A 20,104-nucleotide genomic window follows, 5' to 3' on the forward strand; every position below is an offset into this window, starting at 1 on the left:
TCTGGCGAAATTTTTCTAAAAACCTAACACTTAGAATTATTTACACTACAAGTGTTAGAATTATTTTTGACATGTTTTTGAAATATAAATTTCGCCATGACTTTATTTACAAAATATCGGAGGTGGGATTTTCACAAAACTAAAACGTGATAAATATATATTTGGTAAATATATATTTTCACCACACTGTTTATGATTATTTTGTGAAAATACACAAGTATTATTTTTAGAGTAAAAATAATATTTTCGAACTTTAACAAATCCAAAATAATACGAACGCTTACACGATAACTATATAAGTTACACTGGTAATTATTATTACCACTCGATCGATATAACGTAACTTACGCATTATGCGGAAATATTTACGAACGCGTATTTTATCAACGTATTATTTTGGGGAATATTATGTGAAATGAAAATATAATATTTTTGAGAAAAATATTTATATTTTGGAATTAGAAATAAATATATATTAAGTGAGACTTAATGATATAATTCGAACGCACATGTATTAAATCCCCCATCCTTGGGAAGGAGATTAACTACCAAGTATATACGAAAAGTAAACACGAAATAGTTGCCTAACTATTTCCCAAAAACTTAAACTATAAAGCTGAGGCACGGCCGTCCGTCTAATAGAATTAGTACATGTAGGTCGTTGCACAGCTGCCTGATTTGGAGTACTTGGTAGAGACGCACCGACTGTGAGTTCATGTCCCCCTTTTCTCTTAACTGTTTTCAGTTTTCTAAACTGCGGGGGTGAAATACATGTTACTATGGTTACGAGTACTTTTTACATGGTATGGTTAGCGTTAGGAGGGTTACTACTTAGATCATGTGAGTGGGTAGGCGGGAACTGGAGGCCATTAATCCTCATTGTAGGACCGAGGGACGTAAGCGGTAGATCTATCTGGGTGTAGCGAGCCCAACCCCAGGTCCAACAGTACGGACCTCGGGGTGACTTTGTGCCCCGACGCAAAATCGCAAGGTTTGAGTCTTCCTACTTGCACTTCACACATATCAGTGGCCTTGCAAACCATTGGTGATCTCTTTTTTTCCTTATTTGCTACATACCAGGATTTTGATAACTACAAAGGTTTATTTACTCACTTTCGCATGAACTCGCTCAACATTTTTGTTGATTTTTCAACTTACATGTATTTCAGGGAATTAAAGGATCTGGCACGGTATGGCACGTTTTCCCGCTACACTAGTTTCCGAGGTCATCCGGGGTTTAGGGAATGTGACTCTTTCCTGGACAAGTCACAGTCCTTAAACCATGTTTATGTTATGTTTGAGTTTGTAATGTTTGTTGAACAAGGTTATGGTTGTTAGGGTGTTTTCCCGTTAAAACAATGTTATGGTATTTTGGTTTTAAACTTAATCGAATGGATGATCTTGCATGTTTTTAATTCATATAGCTTTGTTATGATTAAGCTATGGTATTAAGAAGTCACACCAAACTAACCACGCTTCTGCAAAGCCAGGGTGTGACAAACCCCCTTTCATTGAAGAACCAGTTGAAATCATGGATCGGGAGGTCAAAACACTTAAACGCAACAAAATTCCTATAGTTCGGGTTCATTGGAACTCAAGACGTGGCCCAAAGTTCACCTGGGAACAGGAAGATTAGACGATGCACAAGTATCCCTAATTGTTCAAAAATAATGCATCCAGTGCTGAAGTTGCTACTGAATTTCGGGACGAAATTCCAAACCAACTTGGGGATGATGTGACACCCATGAAAACGCTCAACCGCACTAGCTTCTTCAGCGACGGTTTGCAAATTTCGGGACGAAATTTCTTTCAACTTGGGGATGATGTGACAACCCATATTTTTGAGGTATAAACAGTTCAATTCCTTCGAGCATTTTATTTGATTTTCCCTTACGTTCTGTGTAGCACGTCGTACTGCGTCTTGACGAATATGTATTGTACATATATATTATTATGCACTAATCTAATTGATTATAATTGTTAGATTATAATTATTAAGAATTTCTTTTTTTAAAGTATATAATATAAACAACAAAATGGCTACCTACCATTTCCACTCCCTTATACGTTTTGTGAGGCCCCAAACCCTCAACCCATTTCCATTTATTTTGTTTCTTTTGATTGTCATTGGCCCAACCCCATAAATTATCCTAAACTGCCCCAACACTGTCACACCCTGGCTTTGCAGAAGCGTGGTTAATTTGGTGTGACTTCTTAATACCATAGCTTAATCATAATAAAGCTATATGAATTAAAACATGCAAGAATCATCCATTAAGTTTTAAAAACCAAATACAGTACCATTGTTTTAAAACGGGATCACGCCCTAACAACCATAACCTTGTTCAACAAACATTACAACTTAAACATAACATAAACACAGTTTAAGGACTGTGACTTGTCCAGGAAAGAGTCACATTCCCTAAATCCCGGATGACCTTGGAAACTAGTGCAGCGGGAAAACGTGCCATACCGTGCCAGATCTTTTAATTCCCTGAAATACATGTAAGTTGAAAAATCAACAATAATGTTGAGCGAGTTCATGTGTAAGTGAGTAAATAAACCTTTGTATTTATCAAAAATCCTGGTATGTAGCAAATAAGGAAAAAGAGATCACCAATGGTTTGCAAGGCCATTGATATGTGTGAAGTGCAAGTAGGAAGACTCAAACCTAGCGGATTTTGCGTTGGGCACAAAGTCACCCCAAGGTCCGTTATGCTGGGCCTGGGGCTGGGCTCGCTACACCCGGATAGATCTACCGCTACTGTCCCTCGGTCCTACAATGAGGATTAATGGCCTCAAGTTGCGCCTATCCACTCACATGATCTAAGTAGTAACCCTCCTTACGCTAACCATACCATGTGTAAAAGTACTCGTAATCATAGTAACATGTATTTCACCCCCGCAGTTTAGAAAATTGAAAACAGTTAAGAGAAAAGGGGGACATGAACTCACAGTCGGTGCGTCTCTACCAAGTACTCCAAATCGGGCAGCTGTGCAACGACCTACATGTGCTAATTCTATTAGACGGACGGCCGTGCCTTAGCTTTATAGTTTAAGTTTTTGGGAAATAGTTAGACAACTATTTCGTGTTTACTTCTCGTATATACTTGGTAGTTAATCTCCTTCCCAAGGATGGGGGATTTAATACATGTGCGTTCAATTTATAATATTAAGTCTCACTTAATATATTTTCATTTCTCATTCCAAATATAAATATTTTTCTCAAAAATATTATATTTCCATTTCACGTAATTTTTCCCCAAAAATAATACGTTGATAAAATATTCGTTCATAATCATTTCCGTATAATGCGTAAGTTACGTTTTAGTAATCGTGTGTTAATAATAATTACCGTTGTAACTTATATGTTTATCGTGAAAGCGTTCGTATTATTTTGGATTCGTCAACGTTTGTAAATATTATTTTTACTCTAAAAATAATATTTGTGTATTTTCACAAAATAATCATAAACAGTGTTGTGAAAAATTATATTTACCAAATATATATTTATCACGTTTAATTTTGTGAAAATCCCACCTCCGAATATTTGTAAATAAAGTCATGGCGAAATATATTTTGAAAACATATCAAAAATAATTCTAACACTTGTAAATAATTCTAAGTGTTATGTTTTTAGAAAGATTTCGCCAGAGTTTCCCCTGTAACTGGAGGTGGCCACGCTTTCAAGCGTATCATTTTCTTTTACAAAAATCATTTCAACAACTTCTTGATTCAATCAAACAATTTCTGACACATTAAACTAGTCGACAAGTATGTAAATTGCATAATCGCATGAACTTGTAGTTTTTCCGAAAACTATAGTGTAGATCCTGTTATATTTTGTGGATCTTTGTATAAAATAGTTTAATCTCGTAAAAACCTCGTTTTTAGAATAAATCCATCTTTACAACTTCCCGTCATCTTTTACAAAGATCGTTATTTTGTCAAAACTTTTCATTTCACAAGTGTTTATACACTTGTGGTTTGTAAAAATCATGCTTGTTAGTGTGTTATCCGACTTTTAGAAAACATGATTTTCTCGACACTTGGTCCTTTGAAAATACCACTTCCAGATACGTAGATCCGCTAGTTTTAAACACTATTTTACAAGTAAAAATACTTTTACACAAGTTCATGTTCCTCGTGTGGTAGAGTTTCACCTTTTAACCCTTGTACCGTCCGAAGCAAGCTTATGTCAAGATCAATGATCTTAACCAAACCGGGTTAAATGATGATCCCAGCTACCACAATGTAGATCGGGCTTAAATATTCACAACTCTCAAATACTACAACTTTTACACAACTATTATGCTTTTAACCAACAAGATTCATGTTTTTAGTAGACTTTAAAGCTTCATAATGCAAGTTTCCGAGTTTTAACCGTTACAAATCTTATTAACCACCTTAGATTAGTTCGAGGGAGTGTTTTAAGTGTTATACCTCTAGCTCGAGGCTAGGGAAGAATCTATACGAAGATGAGGTGGATAAAAGCAAAGCGGAGAGGTCCTTCGTCTTTCGTTTGCTCCAAGACTCCTAATGCGTGATCCTTGAAGCTTGAATGAACTTGGAATGTAATGTTTGAAGTTGGATGATAGATGGATGGAAGTGTGGGTGCTCGGCCGAGAGTTGAGCAAGAGGGAGAGAGAGAGCTTTGAGTGAGGTGTGTAATGATAATGATCTCTTGTGTTTAGTGTAGATTTTATAGGCAAAATCAAGTTAACGATCCAATGGTCCATGTGTTGTCTAGATACTAGACAACATACATTATTTTAATCAAGACTTGTACAATTGTGTCCCCTCTAGTTTGGGGCCGGTTACAAGGGGGGGGGGGTCTTGGTTCGATCTCAACTAGATTAGTTGGTGTTTCGTTAGTTTAACTAGGTTAGATTAGGGGTTAACTCGGTTAGTGGTGTGATGTGTTCTAATGCGGGTGTTAGGGTATTCAGGGACCCTAACTGGCTCAGAAAAAGACCAATATTGTTAATGTCAATATTTTTATGTTCCGGGTAAAGTCCGGTTGTTCGGTTGGATAGTAATCCGTTAAAGTGCTTAAGTAAGCTTTTAAGTGTCGTAAATAACATTTTTAGTGACACAACTTATTTCCCAAAGTGTCAGGAATATTTTCCTCATGTTTTGGCACTTTATTAGTTAGCCAGAAGCTGATATGTTAATAAAAGTGCTGTGTTTGGTGCTTAGAGTACGTTTTAGGCACATCCAGTCATTATATCTTATTCCTAGAGACGCAGTTCTACAACCCTTGTATCCCTACACTCACTATGGGTGTAGTAAAATATTTCTGGCTCATACAGGCCCTTAGAGGTAGTGTCTGCCTGATGCTGGCTTTATCAGCATGTTCAATAGGTTATCCGTTCAAACGCTACTGTGCTTTTGTGCATCATGTTTGTCACTAAGGTTCAACATGTAAATTGTGTAGTGATAGTATGTAAAGTATGACGCAGGAATATACAAGTATTAGAAATCAAGTAGCAGTTCATCAGCAATTTTAGGTAAGCACAGTAATTAGGCAGCAATTAATTATCAATTAAATCGTACGGATACCTGGTTTAGTGAGGGTTGTCACATTCTCCCCCCGTTAGAAAAATTTCGTCCCGAAATTTAAGTTCTGCTTGTAGAAGCAGGGTTTTTAGGAGATAAGTGGGGGTATTTCTCTTTCATTCGGTCCTCACGCTCCCAGGTGTATTCAGGACCATGGCGGGCATTCCAACAAACTTTGACGAGCTTGACACTGCTCCGGCGGGTCTTGTTTACTTTCCAATCCGTGACCTCAACAGGTTCTTCAACGAAATGGAGCGTGTCGTCAATATGAATTTCGTCGGTGGGAATGGCAACGGTAACTTGTGTTGGACTCTTCTTCAGATTGGATACATGGAATGTCTCGTGAACACCATTTAGTTCAGCAGGTAAATCCAACTTATATGCTAATAACCCGATTCTTTCCAAGATCTTGAACGGTCCAATATACCTTGGATTCAACTTCCCACGCTTCCCAAAGCGTGCCACACCCTTCCAGGGTGATACCTTCAACAAAACCATATCACCAACCTCAAACTCTAGAGGTTTCCTGCTTCGATCTGCGTAGGCTTTCTGCCGGTCACGAGCCGCACTGATGCGATCTCGTATCTGTGCGATCTTATCTGTGGTTTCCTGAACCATGTCAGGACCAACCAACTGTCTATCACCTGCGTCAGACCAACAGAGCGGTGATCTGCATTTGCGCCCATATAAAGCTTCGAGTGGCGCGGCACCAATACTGGTGTGGTAGCTGTTGTTGACGTCTTGGCGGCATCTTCTAAAGATGTGTCTACGTCGGTCAGGCCATAACATGACGTACGTATAATAATAGTAATAACACATAACATCTCATGTTATCAATATATGACAAATATGGATCACACAACATCCCATGTCATAAATATTATACACACAACATCCCATGTCATAAAAATATACGCACAACATCCCATGTCATAATACTGTAAATAAGCAATCAAGCGAGTCAAATATGATGAGAATACTGCGATTGCTATATATCGAGACCACAGAATAAGTGTATCAGTACATCACTGTGTCATACAATCATCAATCAACTAGGGGCTACATCACCCCTGTCCAAAAACTATATCAAGTCAATGTCAAATACAACAAATATGTGTCAACAAAAGTCAGGATCATCATGTAGTCTCCAAAAATGTTGTGCAACCAAAAGCAATCGCGGTCCTCTCACCAACGTCTACACAAGCAGTACTGATGAGCTCTATACAGATGGCGGTGGAGGAGGGGGAAGGTAAGTGTAAAGCAAGCGACGTAACTGGAGCCAGTCCTCCTCCATAGCTCGCTGAGTACGGATAACAGAAGCAACCTGCTGCTCTAGTGTAAAGAGGTGAGCAGCATAATCTGGGGGTAATGATCGACATGGCTGAAGAGGAGAGTGTGTCTGACCATGGCATGAACATGGTGGCAGCTGAGCTCTCTCAAGCTCCTGGAGACGCTGCGTGTGTGACTCGTGCTGATAAACGAAGGACATCAAAACATCCTCTATAGTGTGTCCCACATGAAATGGATGGTAAGGATCAGTAGGTGGCATGACTGGTGGTGTCGACCAAAGCAAAGGCTCACTGGTGGGGTCAAACGGTGCCACATGAAACGGTGAAGTAGAGGGTGGAACAGATGACATCTGGGGCATGAAGGGGATAGACATCGGTACGTGCCCAAAAGGATGGGCTGAAGAACCCTCTCCAGGCCTCGCTGGAGGTACAATCTGAGGAAACTGAAAAGAAAAATCAAGATGTCGTGTAACAGGGATCTGAGGGGGCAAAGGTGGAACATCCTCATCAGCAGGTATCCAACCGTGCTGTGCATGCTCATCCGGTGGATCCATGTGGTCTGCAAACAGTGCGTGCTCAGGCTCAAGTGGAACGGGATCAAATGGGGGAGCAACAACAGGGTGAACAGGTGCAATGTGCTCAACAGGATGGTCAACAGGTATATCAATAACAGGTAGAGGAACAACAGGGTCAGCAACAACGACATGATCGCCCTCCAAATGATCATCAACGGGCGGGTCAGCTAGAACAGGCTCAACAGGGATGCCAGTTATGTACGGGGTCATGCTCAAGCATAGGGTCTAGAGCAGCTGCCTGCTCAGGAGCCAAGGCAGGCTCAGGGTCATCAAAAGCCATCTCGAAATCAAACTCGGGATCAATAGGATCAACTGGATCAGCGGGATCCTCCATGGGCTGGTCCATCGGGATAAACTCAATATCATGATCCGGGTCGAATCCCGGAGGAAAGATAGGATCAGAATCCTCTATGTCATCATGGTCGAATGCAAAGCTAGGAATAGGTGCGGCAGAGGATGCCTGGTCAGGATCCGAATCGTGTGCAAAGTGCTGTGCGCTCACCTCGTGAGAAGGTGCGGATGCCACAGACCAAAGGAGTCTGGGACCGGTGAATGTGCGGGTGAGTCCTCGCAAGGAGCATCAGCGATCATCAGAAGATCGCCAGCAGGAAGTAGGGCTGCGTCCGGGATTTCATCCTCGATAGGCTCATCCTCAAACAGATCGAAACCGCCGTCAGCCTCGGCGTCAAGAAGTAAGTCATATGCTGGATAAACGGCTAAAGGTATAGGAGCCGGAATCACTACTAGAGGTAGGTACTCAGTAGGAGGGCCATCTGCAGGCTCATCAGCACCCTCGGGTAGTGCGAAGGGCTGGAAATCATCCTCGTCCGTGCTGGTAGAATCAGAAGTGTGCACCTCGTGCTCGGAGGACGTGAGGTCATCAGATACGATAGGTCTGGGTCCAGTGGTGTCCGAATCACCAGTACCGGCTGAGTCCATGAGTCTGTAACATAGACACAAGTATGCACAAATAATCAGTCATACAATCAAATAATCACATAAGTCACCAAGTAAGATATCACATAATTCTCCTAGTCCCACTAGCTTCCCAGCCTCTCAGACTGCTCTTCCTAGTCCCACAAGCCTCCCAGTCTCTCAGACTGACATTCCTAGTCCCACTAGCCAATTCTCCCAGCCTCCCAGACTGACTCCCTAGTCCCACTAGTCAATTCTCCCAGCCTCCCAGACTGACTCCCTAGTCCCACTAGACAACTACCTCGATCCATTGGATCGAGCCTCGGCCTCCCAGACCGAGCCTCAGCCTCCCAGACTGAGCCTAAAAAGAAAAATAATAAATAAAATGTGCTCAACATTTGTTTATAAAAACGTTTTGGATCTGGACTTAAGTGGTATGCAGTAAAAATGTTTTCGTGAGAGCCCTAGTGATCATAGTCTAGACTCGAGAAGGAATCCTAGTTCGCTATGATCAGAGCTCTGATACCAAGCTGTGACACCCTGGCTTTGCGGAAGCGTGGTTAATTTGGTGTGACTTCTTAATACCATAGCTTAATCATAACAAAGCTATATGAATTAAAACATGCAAGAATCATCCATTAAGTTTTAAAAACCAAATACAGTACCATTGTTTTAAAACGGGATCACGCCCTAACAACCATAACCTTGTTCAACAAACATTACAACTTAAACATAACATAAACACAGTTTAAGGACTGTGACTTGTCCAGGAAAGAGTCACATTCCCTAAACCCCGGATGACCTTGGAAACTAGTGCAGCGGGAAAACGTGCCATACCATGCCAGATCTTTTAATTCCCTGAAATACATGTAAGTTGAAAAATCAACAATAATGTTGAGCGAGTTCATGTGTAAGTGAGTAAATAAACCTTTGTATTTATCAAAAATCCTGGTATGTAGCAAATAAGGAAAAAGAGATCACCAATGGTTTGCAAGGCCATTGATATGTGTGAAGTGCAAGTAGGAAGACTCAAACCTAGCGGATTTTGCGTTGGGCACAAAGTCACCCCGAGGTCCGTTATGCTGGGACTGGGGCTGGGCTCGCTACACCCAGATAGATCTACCGCTACTGTCCCTCGGTCCTACAATGAGGATTAATGGCCTCAAGTTGCGCCTACCCACTCACATGATCTAAGTAGTAACCCTCCTTACGCTAACCATACCATGTGTAAAAGTACTCGTAATCATAGTAACATGTATTTCACCCCCGCAGTTTAGAAAACTGAAAACAGTTAAGAGAAAAGGGGGACATGAACTCACAGTCGGTGCGTCTCTACCAAGTACTCCAAATCGGGCAGCTGTGCAACGACCTACATGTGCTAATTCTATTAGACGGACGGCCGTGCCTTAGCTTTATAGTTTAAGTTTTTGGGAAATAGTTAGACAACTATTTCGTGTTTACTTCTCGTATATACTTGGTAGTTAATCTCCTTCCCAATGATGGGGGATTTAATACATGTGCGTTCAATTTATAATATTAAGTCTCACTTAATATATTTTCATTTCTCATTCCAAATATAAATATTTTTCTCAAAAATATTATATTTCCATTTCACGTAATTTTTCCCCAAAAATAATACGTTGATAAAATATTCGTTCATAATACGTTGATAAAATATTCGTTCATAATCATTTCCGTATAATGCGTAAGTTACGTTTTAGTAATCGTGTGGTAATAATAATTACCGTTGTAACTTATATGTTTATCGTGAAAGCGTTCGTATTATTTTGGATTCGTCAACGTTTGTAAATATTATTTTTACTCTAAAAATAATATTTGTGTATTTTCACAAAATAATCATAAACAGTGTTGTGAAAAATTATATTTACCAAATATATATTTATCACGTTTAATTTTGTGAAAATCCCACCTCCGAATATTTGTAAATAAAGTCATGGCGAAATATATTTTGAAAACATATCAAAAATAATTCTAACACTTGTAAAAAATTCTAAGTGTTATGTTTTTAGAAAGATTTCGCCAGAGTTTCCCCTGTAACTGGAGGTGGCCACGCTTTCAAGCGTATCATTTTCTTTTACAAAAATCATCTCAACAACTTCTTGATTCAATCAAACAATTTCTGACACATTAAACTAGTCGACAAGTATGTAAATTGCATAATCGCATGAACTTGTAGTTTTTCCGAAAACTATAGTGTAGATCCCGTTATATTTTGTGGATCTTTGTATAAAATAGTTTAATCTTGTAAAAACCTCGTTTTTAGAATAAATCCATCTTTACAACTTCCCGTCATCTTTTACAAAGATCGTTACTTTGTCGAAACTTTTCATTTCACAAGTGTTTATACACTTGTGGTTTGTAAAAATCATGCTTGTTAGTATGTTATCCGAATTTTAGAAAACATGATTTTCTCGACACTTGGTCCTTTGAAAATACCACTTGCAGATACGTAGATCCGCTAGTTTTAAACACTATTTTACAAGTAAAAATACTTTTACACAAGTTCATGTTTCTCGTGTGGTAGAGTTTCACCTTTTAACCCTTGTACCGTCCGAAACAAGCTTATGTCAAGATCCATGATCTTAACCAAACCGGGTTAAATGATGATCCGAGCTACCACAACGTAGATCGGGCTTAAATATTCACAACTTTCAAATACTACAACTTTTACACAACTATTATGCTTTTAACCAACAAGATTCATCTTTTTAGTAGACTTTAAAGGTTCATAATGCAAGTTTCCAAGTTTTAACCGTTACAAATTTTATTAACCACCTTAGATTAGTTCGAGGGAGTGTTTTAAGTGTTATACCTCTAGCTCGAGGCTAGGGAAGAATCTATGCGAAGATGAGGTGGATAAAAGCAAAGCGGAGAGGTCCTTCGTCTTCCGTTTGCTCCAAGACTCCTAATGCGTGATCCTTGAAGCTTGAATGAACTTGGAATGTAATGTTTGAAGTTGGATGATGGATGGATGGAAGTGTGGGTGCTCGGCCGAGAGTTGAGAAAGAGGGAGAGAGAGAGAGCTTTGAGTGAGGTGTGTAATGATAATGATCTCTTGTGTTTAGTATAGATTTTATAGGCAAAATCAAGTTCACGATCCAATGGTCCATGTGTTGTCTAGATACTAGACAACATACATTATTTTAATCAAGACTTGTACAATTGTGTCCCCTCTAGTTTGGGGCCGGTTACAAGGGGGGGGGGGTCTTGGTTCGATCTCAACTAGATTAGTTGGTGTTTAGTTAGTTTAACTAGGTTAGATTATGGGTTAACTCGGTTAGTGGTGTGATGTGTTCTAATGCGGGTGTTAGGGTATTCAGGGACCCTAACTGGCTCAGAAAAAGACCAATATTGTTAATGTCAATATTTTAATGTTCCGGGTAAAGTCCGGTTGTTCGGTTGGATAGTAATACGTTAAAGTGCTTAAGTAAGCTTTTAAGTGTCGTAAATAACATTTTTAGTGACACAACTTATTTCCCAAAGTGTCAGGAATATTTTCCTCATGTTTTGGCACTTTATTAGTTAGCCAGAAGCTTATATGTTAATAAAAGTGCTGTGTTTGGTGCTTAGAGTACGTTTTAGACACATCCAGTCATTATATCTTATTCCTAGAGACGCAGTTCTACAACCCTTGTATCCCTACACTCACTATGGGTGTAGTAAAATATTTCTGGCTCATACAGGCCCTTAGAGGCAGTGTCTGCCTGATGCTGGCTTTATCAGCATGTTCAATAGGTTATCCGTTCAAACGCTACTGTGCTTTTGTGCATCATGTTTGTCACTAAGGTTCAACATGTAAATTGTGTAGTGACAGTATGTAAAGTATGACGCAGGAATATACCAGTATTAGAAATCAAGTAGCAGTTCATCAGCAATTTCAGGTAAGCACAGTAATTAGGCAGCAATTAATTATCAATTTAATCGTACGGATACCTGGTTTAGTGAGGGTTGTCACATTCTCCCCCCGTTAGAAAAATTTCGTCCCGAAATTTAAGTTCTGCTTGTAGAAGCAGGGTTTTTAGGAAATAAGTGGGGGTATTTCTCTTTCATTCGGTCCTCACGCTCCCAGGTGTATCAGGACCATGGCGGGCATTCCAACGAACTTTGACGAGCTTGACACTGCTCCGGCGGGTCTTGTTTACTTTCCAATCCGTGACCTCAACAGGTTCTTCAACGAAATGGAGCGTGTCGTCAATATGAATTTCGTCGGTGGGAATGGCAACGGTAACTTGTGTTGGACTCTTCTTCAGATTGGATATATGGAATGTATCGTGAACACCATTTAGTTCAGCAGGTAAATCCAACTTGTATGCTAATAACCCGATTCTTTCCAAGATCTTGAACAGTCCAATATACCTTGGATTCAACTTCCCACGCTTCCCAAAGCGTGCCACACCCTTCCAGGGTGATACCTTCAACAAAACCATATCACCAACCTCAAACTCTCGAGGTTTCCTGCTTCGATCTGTGTAGGCTTTCTGCCGGTCACGAGCCGCACTGATGCGATCTCGTATCTGTGCGATCTTATCTGTGGTTTCCTGAACCATGTCAGGACCAACCAACTGTCTATCACCTGCGTCAGACCAACAGAGCGGTGATCTGCATTTGCGCCCATATAAAGCTTCGAATGGCGCGGCACCAATACTGGTGTGGTAGCTGTTGTTGACGTCTTGGTGGCATCTTCTAAAGATGTGTTTATGTCGGTCAGGCCATAACATGACGTACGTATAATAATAGTAATAACACATAACATCTCATGTTATCAATATATGACAAATATGGATCACACAACATCCCATGTCATAAATATTATACACACAACATCCCATGTCATAAAAATATACGCACAACATCCCATGTCATAATACTGTAAATAAGCAATCAAGCGAGTCAAATATGATGAGAATACTGCGATTGCTATATATCGAGACCACAGAATAAGTGTATCAGTACATCACTGTGTCATACAATCATCAATCAACTAGGGGCTACATCACCCCTGTCCAAAAACTATATCAAGTCAATGTCAAATACAACAAATATGTGTCAACAAAAGTCAGGATCATCATGTAGTCTCCAAAAATGCTGTGCAACCAAAAGCAATCGCGGTCCTCTCACCAACGTCTACACAAGCAGTACTGATGAGCTCTATACAGATGGCGGTGGAGGAGGGGGAAGGTAAGTGTAAAGCAAGCGACGTAACTGGAGCCAGTCCTCCTCCATAGCTCGCTGAGTACGGATAACAGAAGCAACCTGCTGCTCTAGTGTAAAGAGGCGAGCAGCATAATCTGGGGGTAATGATCGACATGGCTGAAGAGGAGAGTGTGTCTGACCATGGCATGAACATGGAGGCAGCTGAGCTCTCTCAAGCTCCTGGAGACGCTGCGTGTGTGACTCGTGCTGATAAACGAAGGACATCAAAACGTCCTCTATAGTGTGTCCCACATGAAATGGATGGTAAGGATCAGTAGGTGGCATGACTGGTGGTGTCCACCAAAGCAAAGGCTCACTGGTGGGGTCAAACGGTGCCACATGAAACGGTGAAGTTGAGGGTGGAACAGATGACATCTGGGGCATGAAGGGGATAGACATCGGTACGTGCCCAAAAGGATGGGCTGAAGAACCCTCTCTAGGCCTCGCTGGAGGTACAATCTGAGGAAACTGAAAAGAAAAATCAAGATGTCGTGTAACAGGGATCTGAGGGGGCAAAGGTGGAACATCCTCATCAGCATGTATCCAACCGTGCTGTGCATGCTCATCCGGTGGATCCATGTGGTCTGCAAACAGTGCGTGCTCAGGCTCAAGTGGAACGGGATCAAATGGGGGAGCAAGAACAGGGTGAACAGGTGCAATGTGCTCAACAGGATGGTCAACAGGTATATCAATAACAGGTAGAGGAACAACAGGGTCAGCAACAACGACATGATCGCCCTCCAAACGCTACAGGCCCTTAGAGGCAGTGTCTGCCTGATGCTGGCTTTATCAGCATGTTCAATAGGTTATCCGTTCAAACGCTACTGTGCTTTTGTGCATCATGTTTGTCACTAAGGTTCAACATGTAAATTGTGTAGTGACGGTATGTAAAGTATGATGCAGGAATATACAAGTATTAGAAATCAAGTAGCAGTTCATCAGCAATTTCAGGTAAGCACAGTAATTAGGCAGCAATTAATTATCAATTAAATCGTACGGATACCTGGTTTAGTGAGGGTTGTCACAAACACGAATTCCAATATATTACGTATAGGTGCATGTCATATTCACAACAAACCCCAAACCCTAACTTGCATTGCATGTGCATAACTGCTCTTTCTTTTTCGCCACTGTTGGCACGTAGTCAAGACCTAAGAAAGCTTTTTCAAATCGTTGGTTCAAGCGCTAGCGATCCTCCACCACTATTATAACTTGGTAATTATTTTGTTTTGGTTGGTTTATTTATATAATGTTTCGTATTTTGGATGCAATTGTTTGATTTACACAATGATTTGATGTCATATGAAGTACCAAATACTAGATATCATGTGTTTATAATGTTCGGATCGTTGTGAGTTTGGTTAAGACATGAGGGTTTTAGTTACGGGGTGAATACTGTGTTTTGTGATAATCGTAAATGTTCAAGCATGAATATAGTATGTTACCATGGCTGCGTTTTCTGTTATGATAACGATAATTGCAGTTTTAATGACTACATGTGGCATAGAGTTCGTAGAAATCGTATTTTGATGTGTTATGGTTGATCATGGGTTCGGGTATGTCTCTCGGGTGTTGTTTATGGGTTTAACCCGGTGGTTAGTGATAAAGTAGTTGCTAAATGATCTCATATGTGATAAAAATCTGTTGTGGTTAATGGTCATAAGTTGTTGGGTTCATAAGTTAATCGTTTATGGGGTGCGGATAACAAAACAGAATCCGCCCGACAGTTACAGCCGACTTTAATCGGCTGTAACCGAGTCATAATATAACGAAATTTGGATTCTCTTGAGTCTATAATGTGTTATTTTGAAATATTCTTCTAATGGCGCTGGAATCATGATTTTTGGACATTGGTTGCTATTTCAAACAAATTTTTTCGTTTCAGCAATTAAAGCTGCGTTTTTCTGCAGAAAATGCAGCTCACGTTTCATGTCATAAGTTGGTGTGTCTTTAATGTTTCAAGATGAAATTTATACTGTAGATGCTTTTAAGTGTCTGTGCAAAGTTCCAACTGGAATTTCATCAATCGGACGTATGATGGGTTTTAAATGAATTTTTCTGTAGACTGCAGTCAGAAAGTGACGAATCTGATTGTAGGCTGGTAAATGAATTTTTATAAAATAATTGGTGATGAAATGGATCCCGAGATTTTGACACAATAATATTGGATCATTTGAAACATTCTGTAATTTTTTGGGAATTTTGTTGTACATGAACTATTCCGGATAACAATCCGAAAACTTCCGAAAATTTTTATTGAAGAGTATTTTAAGTCTTTCGTGACACTTATGTTGTCGCTAAACTATGTCGTGATAAATGCATGCATGATATAAGGTGCTACGTGCTAGATATGTGTAGGATTCGTGTTTCCGTGTGAGCATACCCACTAACCCTTAAACGGTAATCATGTTAGGACGTGATTGACCAGTTCCACCTCACATATTTCTTTCCATAACTTAATCTGCCGAGCTAATCTAAGGTGAGTTCACACTTTCTGCAAAGCATGGGATTCCTGGTGGTTTGGGAATGGGTTAAGGAATAATATTGAAACCTGCGTATTCTCCTTAGGTAGAATTCGTACCTCCATCCTCCTTAGGAAGGATGACAACATTGAAACCTGCGTATTCTCCTTGGGTAGAATTCGTACCTCCATCCTCCTTGGGAAGGATAACAACATAGAACTTACTAGACAAAACTCTATCATGAAGTCCCTCATTTTTATATTGACTTAATCGTCGGGCCATTGGCGAACGGGTCATTAGTTAAATAGCACTATTAGGTCTGACAAGCCTCACACCATGCCGTAGAGGACGGGACTGGACTAATGTACTTGGGCACTTAGTCAATGATGATAGACATTGACGTAGGGCACATAAACATGACTCCAGTCAGTAGTCGATATGGTAACGATTCCAGTGGTTTACAACATGGGGTAGCCCCCACGGTATTGTTGGAATTCAGTGGTGTCAATTTTACTTTTTATCAAAACGGGTTTGACATATTTTATTAACTAAATATATAATTAATAAAACGCATCGGAATATAAATATAAAAATCGACACCAAAAGTGAACCGAACATGATCATGGTTACAAACATGCAAATACGGTAAATAAAATAATTAATCTACTGATGAGAAAAATTATACCCTTTTGGTTAATAATAACCGTGTGAGACACCGAGGTACAACGAACGGGTGCTAGACACGAACAAGAACCGAGCGGCGGCGGCTTTAGCTTGGCCGGTCGTCACAATACAGAAAGAAAAGGGGAAAAGGTGGCGGCACTTTGTTGTGAAGTGGCGGCTGGTCCCTTTTTTGTTTTTCTAATCGTAACACACACACAAACAAAAGGAATCACACCTTTTGTTCTTTTGATGGCAACTTTCTGTGTTTAGTCTCACAAAAAGGTGAAATCCTTTTTTTCCTTTTTGTGATGTCTTCCGACAGAATGCACACATACATGTGTGTTTATAATTAGAGTTTCTCTATTAGGTTAATAATAGTAACCCTAGCAATCACCTCTAATCATCTCTTAGGTAACAAAGCCCAATATAATAAGTTCAAGCCCAGACGCGATACGAAGCCCGAAAAACAAAGTTTAATTAAATAAGTAATTAAACGTTATATTATTTATAACATGTATAAATAATAAATCCCATTTCTCGTGAATATATAATTATTCTAGATAATTATATATTTCGTCCCGTTAATTGTTCGTGGTCACCAGTTAACCAAGTTAAGTGGATTTAATGTTCGTTGCCCAAGGTGTAACTCTTACGGGTCATAGCTCGGTCAGCATCTTTGACTTATCGAACCCGTACATATAAATCCAACAGGTATATGGTTTGGGAAACTAGGAACTGGGTAACTTATGGTTTTAAAAAAATCTTATGTTTTTTTGGAACAACTTTAAAACAGACAACCAACTGTGTTGATTCGTTTCTACATGCTTTGCAGGTCGTTAGGTACTTAGCTGGAGCTTGCATAGGGAAGGAGTCATTGTGGAACATGGACCGTTGTGTGTTCATGATAAACTTGTGAACTTTAAATTTATAATTTTGGGTTTTGAACTTAATGCTTCCACTGATAACATAGACTTTGTTAAGTTGTTTTGACACCAATTATATTGTTTGGTTTGGATTTTATTTATTTATTTATATTGTTCAATATGATTGGTGGCTTGATCCTGGTCAGTCAGGCTCCCTGCGGTGATACTCCGCTTGTGGATTTTGGGGGTGTGAGAGATTACTTGCTCTTTTTTAGCTTTTATTTATATGTTAGAAAAACTCATATATCAATTTTATATATAATCTAAGATATGGATGACAATTTTTTGTAATTTAAACTATTTTATTTTAAGAAGTACTTGTAGATGCATATGTCTGTAGCTTTTGTCTGTATTTAGTCTATATTTACCTGGTTGTTGTCTATGTATAGTTTTGTATATGTTTTATGTTAAATCCGGGACGAAACAAAAATTAGTTTGTTTTGTAAAGTCCATCCGGACGGATGGAGTTCATCCGATCGGATGGACATAGTCATCCGGACGGATGATCATCCGAACAGATGATCATCCGGACGGTCTGTCCCATTCCCCCGGATGAGCGCGCCTATAATGTAACACCCCAATCGCGTAATACAAGAACACGCGGCGGAAATATCGGGGAGTCACGTTACAAATTGCTCACAACTACTGGTACTAATTGTTTCAATATTGTTATCATTGTTTTACAAAGAATACATGTATATGTCTCTTGATTAAAGAAGTCTATGGCCCGGATGCAGTCCTATGCGTCGCATGCTTGAATAGTAGAAAATCCTGAAACATATATGAAAAATAGTCAGCATAAAAATGCCGGCGAGTACATAGGTTTTGTTATCCAAATAAATGGCAAAAAGTTTGGTATTGCAATACTTTTACAACTACGAGAGTTGTTGATTAAAAATGAATCTTGAAGCCAAGAATGGCAAATATTTAGTATTGCAATACATAATTTTGATTGTGAAAATTTGTGACAAATAGTTTTGTATATGGCAATATGATTATTACTAGGTAAATTTTATGCCATTTGAAACTGTACATTGTAATCTCGTTGAAATCATCGTAAAACACGTTATTGTGTTATTAGAAATCCAATCAAAGATTAATAATAACTGTTTTGAAATCAATCAAAACATGTGTGAGTATTTTATAAATCAAGTCAATGATTTATAATAATACTTTAGACATCCTTCTAAGAATCTAACATATAAAGATATGGAAGATTCTACAAGGATTTGGATAATCGAATCATTGAATCAATCGTATACAAATCCTAAAGTGATTCGGATAACGCTAAAAGAGTAATAAAATAAGCATACTTATATATAGGAAGTACCAGCGGCGTATCCACCATGTTCTTATTTTATTACATCTGTTTCGTTATCTAAATCACAACTACCACATAAACACATAAATCGTCAATCTTGTTACCAACTTGTAAAAACGCATTAAAGTACACAATGAATCCAAACAAGGACTTCAATATTAGTACTTTAACATCCTTTGTATGTGTAGCTATGAAGATAGAAATATACTACAGGGATTCGGCTCTCGTCACATCGTCTTGTCACGTACGCATTAAAATACACAATGAATCCATACAAGGACTCCAATATTAGTACTTTAACATCCTATAAGAATCAATCTATGAAGATAGATAGATGCTATAAGGATTTGGTTTCTATCACATTGTCCAGTTAAATACGCATTAAAGTACACAATGAATCCAAACAAGGACTCCAATATTAGCACTTTAAACATCCTATAAGAATCAATCTATGAAGATAAATTGATGCTAAAAGGATTTGGTTTCGGTCACATTGAATCATTACATCACAATATTCTAAATCCTAATGGTGACTGGGGATAACGCCACAAAGGGTAATACAATAAGTACACTTATATATAGGAACTACCAGTGGCGTATCCACCATGTCATTATTGTATTACTCTAGTTTCGTTATCTAAATCACCAAGAATTTACACATAAACCATAACCATCATCTCGTAAAGTATTTCTTAAAAATCTCACTATGAAGATAGGAAGATCTAAGACTGTACATCAAATATCCTATAAGAATCTAGCTATGAAGATAGATAGATAGATAGATCTTTTAAGGATTTGGATAAACATCGTATTTGCATAATCGAAATAATAAACATAAAAGCACTTAGTAACCACATATATGACATACATTGGAAAACAAATTTGTTACACATATGAATCACCCCAAAACATTTGAAAAGTGTAAAAGAGGGGAACTGTGTACTCACTTAGGATTGCGTATAGTTCTTGTTCAAATGGTACAACAATGCTTAAAGGATCAAGAGTTCAAGTGTTGAAGTGGTTCCTAGTGTATCGGATACTATGTTAGTGTAACGGGACATAAATCGAGGAATTAGTTAGAATGAGGTATTGTAAACCAAATGAGTGTTGGAACTCATATGATATGGTTTAACAAAGCCTACATTCTGAATTGGAACCTATCCTCTGTGCTTTTGGCCCGTTA

Source organism: Helianthus annuus, chromosome 8 (assembly GCF_002127325.2).
Source record: "Helianthus annuus cultivar XRQ/B chromosome 8, HanXRQr2.0-SUNRISE, whole genome shotgun sequence".
In the NCBI taxonomy this organism is placed as follows: Eukaryota; Viridiplantae; Streptophyta; class Magnoliopsida; order Asterales; family Asteraceae; genus Helianthus; species Helianthus annuus.